This window comes from Lactuca serriola, chromosome 1 (genome assembly GCF_051521515.1).
Source record: "Lactuca serriola cultivar US96UC23 chromosome 1, Lser_US96UC23_V15, whole genome shotgun sequence".
Classification (NCBI taxonomy): Eukaryota; Viridiplantae; Streptophyta; class Magnoliopsida; order Asterales; family Asteraceae; genus Lactuca; species Lactuca serriola.
Window position 1 is genome coordinate 37,569,736 of NC_136408.1, and position 6,515 is coordinate 37,576,250.

Sequence of the window (6,515 nt, forward strand, 5' to 3'; positions counted from 1 at the left end):
ATGTAGATCTGAGAATTAGGTGTGATTATACAAATGTTTTTCTTTCTATTTAATCATTCCATCGTTGGATCTACATCATACATATTCCTCCACCGTTGATGTCGTTGTCGGAGCATCAAAAATCACAAATCGCAGTCATCATCTCAACCTATAGGTGCTAATCTTGATCTCGTTTTGTTCCAGAACTCTTGAACTCATTTTTTTTCTTTGATATGTTCCATCACCAGTGAATGTTCGTCGGATTTGTACCAGATCTATTATGTGTCGCCTTCTTCTCATCTATAACTCATCTTCGTCTCTGTCTCTATTATCTCTAGTCAAAACACCACCAAATCGACATCAGATATGATGTGTTTGTCCATTTTCAGGTTAGATTTGGTGTGTGTATGGTGTTTACATTGATGGTGTTTACAAAAAGAAGTTCTGAAAAAAGATGCACACAAGATGTTTAATGAAATGCCTCAATGAAATTTGGTAGGTTATTAAGTTGTGAATTTAGTTGTGAATGCATATTTTTTGTGTATTAAACTATGAAGTTTGTATATTTAGCTGTGATATTTGTGTTTAAAATTGTGAATTGAATGCATTAAGCTATGAATTTCTTGTTTAACCTGTAAATTGACTTTATTAAGCTGTGATTTTTGTATATTTAACTATGACTTAATTGTATTAAACTGTGAATTGATTGTATTAAAAATTTTAACTTGATAATATGCTTTTGAATGCATACTTTTTTTTGTATTAAACGGTGAATTTTCTGTATTAACTCGTTTATCTTGTGGTTTAAACTGTGGATCGACAACATTAAGCTATGAATTTCTTATATTAAGTTGTTATTTTTGTGTTTTAAATAGTGAATTGATTGCATTAAGCTGTGAATTTTCTGTTTAATCTATGATTTGACTATATTAACTTGTGAATTTATTGTATTAAGTTGTGAATTAACTGTATTAACATGTGAAATGACTAGTATTAAACTGTGATTTTTTTTTATTTATAAATTTTTTGTTTTGCTTCTGAAATATAAGATTGATGAAACACTATACACATATATCATTTTATCTAATTTTGAATAAAGTATGTAAAACTTAAATTTGAAAGAAGCACTAGCATATAAATCTGAAGGTATATGTGTAATTTGAAGTTAAAAATATGGTTGTGAATGTATAATTTTTTGCATTAAACTGTGAATTTTATGTATTAAACTGTGAATTGACTATATTAAGAGGTGAATTATTAATAAATTTATGTTAAAGATGAATGATTTATGTATAAATGTTTGTATTAATTTTCATGTGAACATATTTATTTTTCGTGTTGTATAAATATGTAAGAATGTATTAGTTTTTATAATTATTTTTCATTAAACTCTAAATAAGTAATTTAATTGGTATATTAAATTGTGAATATAGTATTTAAGGTATCAATCAATGATTGTATATACAAATCTGAAAGGAAGGATGATGGTGAAGGTGTGTGGTTTGTGGTGGTGTTCGGTAGTTGGTGGTGGTGGTAAAGTTTAGGTTTAACTTTAAATATGTGAATTAGTGTATAGTTGATTGTATTATGTTATGTTGTGAACTTTATGTATTAAACTAAAAATAGACTTTATTAAGTTGTATATTTTATATAAATTTTGTGTTAAAATATGAATAAATGTATGCATGAAAATATTAAACTGTGTATTGCTGAATTGATATGTTTATTAAACTATGAATATGATATTTTAAACTGTGAATATATCTTCTACACAATATATATATATATATATATATATATATATATATATATATATATATATATATATTAAAATCTACAAGTTAGAAAAAAGAGAAGATTGAGTTTATCAAGACATAATTCTATTTTTTTTTAATTATAATTTTGTATATTTCGCTGCAAAAATAAAATGGTAAGTATTAAAAAGAATTACCAAAGAAATAAGTAATATAATATTTGTTTTATTAAGTTGTGCATATAACTAGAAAATGCCATTAAATTTACTATCAGTCCAACAGTGGTCCGACGGTGGTACGACGGCTGTAAAATAGGGAATATAAAGTTTGTTTAATATAATATTAATATTTGATAAGTCCAAAATGTTCTTGATGAAAAAAAATGGTTCTTAAGGTTCTTAATATTTTTGGGTTCTCATTTGAACCGCTTATATATATATATATATATATATATATATATATATATATATATATATATATAGAGAGAGAGAGAGAGAGAGAGAGTTAGGTTCAAATGTGGACTAATTTCTATTGTGCGGACGTGTGGATAATGTTATTCTATAAGAATGACAAAGTCAATATGTTGTTTGATAATGTAAATAAATTCAATCTTATATAACTGTTGTCATTATCACACAATCTCACTACTTAAACCGTTTATAAAGTTATTATAATTTATTATTATTAATTTTATTCTATGTTATCAGAATTTTTATTGAGTCATATTATGTAAGAATGAAAATGAGTGAAAAACGATACATGAGAACAAAAATGAATAAAAATTAGAGAGAATGCATAGTACATGTTCACACAACTAAACAAGCTATTCTCTTAGTAATTATCATAGAATAACATTGTCCATACGTCCGCTCAATTGTTGTCTATCCATATTATTACTTAGCCCTATATATATATATATATATATATATATATATATATATATATATATATATATATATATATATATGGTTTATGTTCTATGGAAAACAAAAAACCTTAAACATCATTAAAATGCATAAAAAAAATACCAAGACATCACAAAACTTTTTTTTGAATTTTTTTTATAAAAAATCGCAACATTTAGATCAAAATCGCTGAAAAAGAATTACAAAAAATATAATTTATTTTTTTAGTGAAATTGTAAAAAATGCTGCGAGTTTTTGATAAAAAAATTCAAATTTTTTTTTTTGTGATGTCTTGGTATTTTTTTTATGCATTTTTATGATTTTTAGGGTTTTTTAGTTTTCCAAATAACCCTTCCTTATATATATATATATATATATATATATATATATATATATATATATATATATATATATATATATATATATATATTTGTGTTTAGGTTCATTTGAGGCCATTCTAATTTTGTGAGACCGTGAGACCAAATCTAAAAATAATTTTAAAATGCAAAGAAAAAGAAAAAATCTAAAAATTCTTATTTTAAATATTATTTTCGGAACTTGAAATAACTAAAATAATAATAATAATAATAATAATAATAATAATAATAATAATAATAATAATAATAATAAGAAAAATCCCGTTTTTTTTAAATACGTGAAATATTCTAATAGAATATTACACTATACATATTTTAAAATATAATTTTAAAATGCAAAATAAATGGAAAAATCTAAAAATTGTTTGTTTAAATATTATTTTCGGAACTTGAATTAACTAAAAATTAAAAAAATAATAATAATAAAAAAGAATCCCGTGTCACATGAACCTAACCATATATATATATATATATATATATATATATATATATATATATATATATATATATATATATATATATATATATATATATATAGACTTAGGTTATTTTGTTTAAAGTAATTATTGTGTTTGTATTCATAAATGTGGGCCAATGAAATTTACTTATTTGAAGAAAGTGATTAATATATATTATTGAATTAAATATAGTTGAAAAAATCATCTTAATTAATTACAAGGGTAATTTAGTCAATTAATATAGATTTAATAAAGGAAAATTGCATTTTTCAAGGGATCATAGATTCTATTAATTTTAAAAATCTGATTTTACGAATTATAATTCTTTTAATTCGGTCATTCTGACAGAATATGTTTATGAATATATTCAAAAAAAATATTCTTGAACCATAAATAATAAAAAAATATTCTTGGACCTTTTTCTTTATCATGAATTTAAAAACTTCTTGTAGAATAACAAATTCTTGAACAATCAATTGAAGAATAAAAACAACAAATACATTATTTCTTATAGAATACGGGTAACAATTGTTAATAATTACATCAAAATCTAACAACGACTAATACATTCAAAAAAAAATAATGTGGTCCGTTTCAATTTTGTGGTACGTTCTTCAAGCATCAACTTCTGTGATTCCAACAGAATTGGAATTCGTCATTCCATTCCAACAGAATTGGAATTATTGATTCCATTCCAATAGAATTGGAATCTCACCAGTATCATCCATTGAATCATCTACATAAACATACTTGATACCTTTTAAGAATTCAACCTTGTCAAGATCCTGCACTGTCCACATAAATGAAGTGTTAAATCAGGAAAAAAACATAAATTGAAATATGAATCAAATTCATAGAATGCATCCAAAAAACTGCTCATTTTGATATGTATATTAGCCAAAAAACTGCTTTTCATTTCCTTCCCTTCCCTGCCAAACACCTAATCCAAACACCCATTGTTTTCTATCAAATGAAACAAACCCAAACACCCCAATGATTTATATCTAGCATTCAAACAAACCCCTGGATTCTGAAGTGTGTATTCTATGTAATACATTCCTGCCCAATTTTGGAATATATATCAAAGATTTTCAGATGGAAGAAAATACACAAAATTAATTAAATAAATAAAACATCATTCCCACATCCTAATGTCAGATGAGAAATACTTCCTACTGAAAGTTTAAAGTCAAACAGGAGGGGTATAACCGTATAAATAATTTTACCTTGAGCACGAGCTAAAACTGTTAGCAAACGAACAATATCCATGTCATTGGCGTTATCACCATTTGCAGGGATTAATAATTGTGAAGCAACATCTTCTGGTTGTGTCTTTCTTCTTCACCTGTTGTGATCTACAAGTCTACACCTACAACTTCTCTTCCCCTTGTCAAACTCAGAAAGAGGGTGGAACCTAGAAGCAAGTTTGTGAAAAGGGTAAGTTAGTTATTTAGCGCAAAAGTTTCAAGAAACAGAAAGTGATGGATTGAAGAATCAACCAACCTGATACATTGTTGACAAAATCTTTGCATCTGTTTTCCAACTAGGGCTTTTCCAGCTTTACTATGAACCTCACTAACCTTGTAACGCCTATGGTAGTCTTTAACAGTGGATAGATCTTTTTTGCAGTTATCAACTTGACACATTGGATAATTCCCGACACAACCACTGCCAGGTGAACCAGATCGGACCCTTTTGCTAGGCCTGGTCGCTACCTCCTCACCACCACCAAGCTTCAACAAGAGGTATTCGTCTTCTTCCCTTTGACCAACTGGACTCTTCTTTGATCCATCGAGATTGGGAGGATTAACAACAATTTGATGATGGTGTTGTTGATGTTGCTGTTCTTTAGAAATCTCCATCATATCCAAGGGTTTAGCCACGAATCTTGAACTATCCCATTCCCAAATTTTAGGGTTCCAACTGTTCCGTGGCTCATTTAAAGTTGGGATTAACCTTCTGTAAGCAGGAACACAGGCTGCACTGCTGTTGCGCACTATGATGGAGGGTAGACCCAGATCGTCGGAAGAGTCATTTGGCTTCGGTCGACCGGAGGGATAAGACACGAAGAAGAGGAGTTCCGATTTTGGGATGTGTCGATCGGATTTGATAAGTGAAGAATGAAAAAAAGATCTTCATTGTGTTTTTAAAAAGGGATGAAAATACCTACGTACCTAAGTCAATGGTTACCATAATTATAGGCTATTATTTGTGGAACTAATTATCAAATTACCTATTTACCCTTATTTATTTATTTAATTATTTATTTTTATTTTAAAATTTGATTGGCCCATATTTAAGCATACAATAACACAATATTTACTTTAAACATTTGAACCTATCTCTCTCTCTCTCTGTATATATATATATATATATATATATATATATATATATATATATATATATATATATATATATATATATATATATATATATATATATATATATATATATGGGACGGTTCCCTTGAGATTAAAAAAAATTAGAGATCTTGAAATTGAACCTCAGCCACGTATTTCTTACTTACCGCTCTAACGCTTCAGCGTACCGGCAGCAGCGGACTATGCCTAATCATATATGATTATACATGTTTATACATATATGTTTAATAATAAATGATTATACATATATGTATGTTCACAGACTGAGTAATCATATCTGATTACGACAGTTGGTGGCAGAAAAGGTGGTGGTGACAAAGATAGCGGTGGTATAAGTAACGGAGGTGACAGTGGTGGAGTCGGCTGGTGTCAGAGGTGGTGGTAGGGTGGTGGCGGTGGTGGTTATGGTGGTGGGGATGATGGCGGAGGATAAAGGAATGGGCGGCGTTGTGTAATCGTTTATGATTATTCCAGACCTGTCGCGCCGGTACACCGAAAGGTTATTGCGGCAGATGTGAAATACGTGGCTGGGGTTGAATCTCGAGATCTCTATTTTATTTTTAATCTCAACGGAACCTATATATATATATATATATATATATATATATATATATATATATATATATATATATATATATATATATATATAGATTAATTGGTT

The 6,515-nt window shown here is 27.5% G+C and overlaps 1 pseudogene; it reads right to left on the bottom strand.

Moving 5' to 3' along the window:
* Nucleotides 1-4,814: 4,814 nt before the first annotated feature.
* On the bottom strand, nucleotides 4,815-5,335 carry LOC145053789 (squamosa promoter-binding-like protein 16 pseudogene; annotated as a pseudogene).
* Between the last annotated feature and the right edge of the window lie 1,180 nt (nucleotides 5,336-6,515).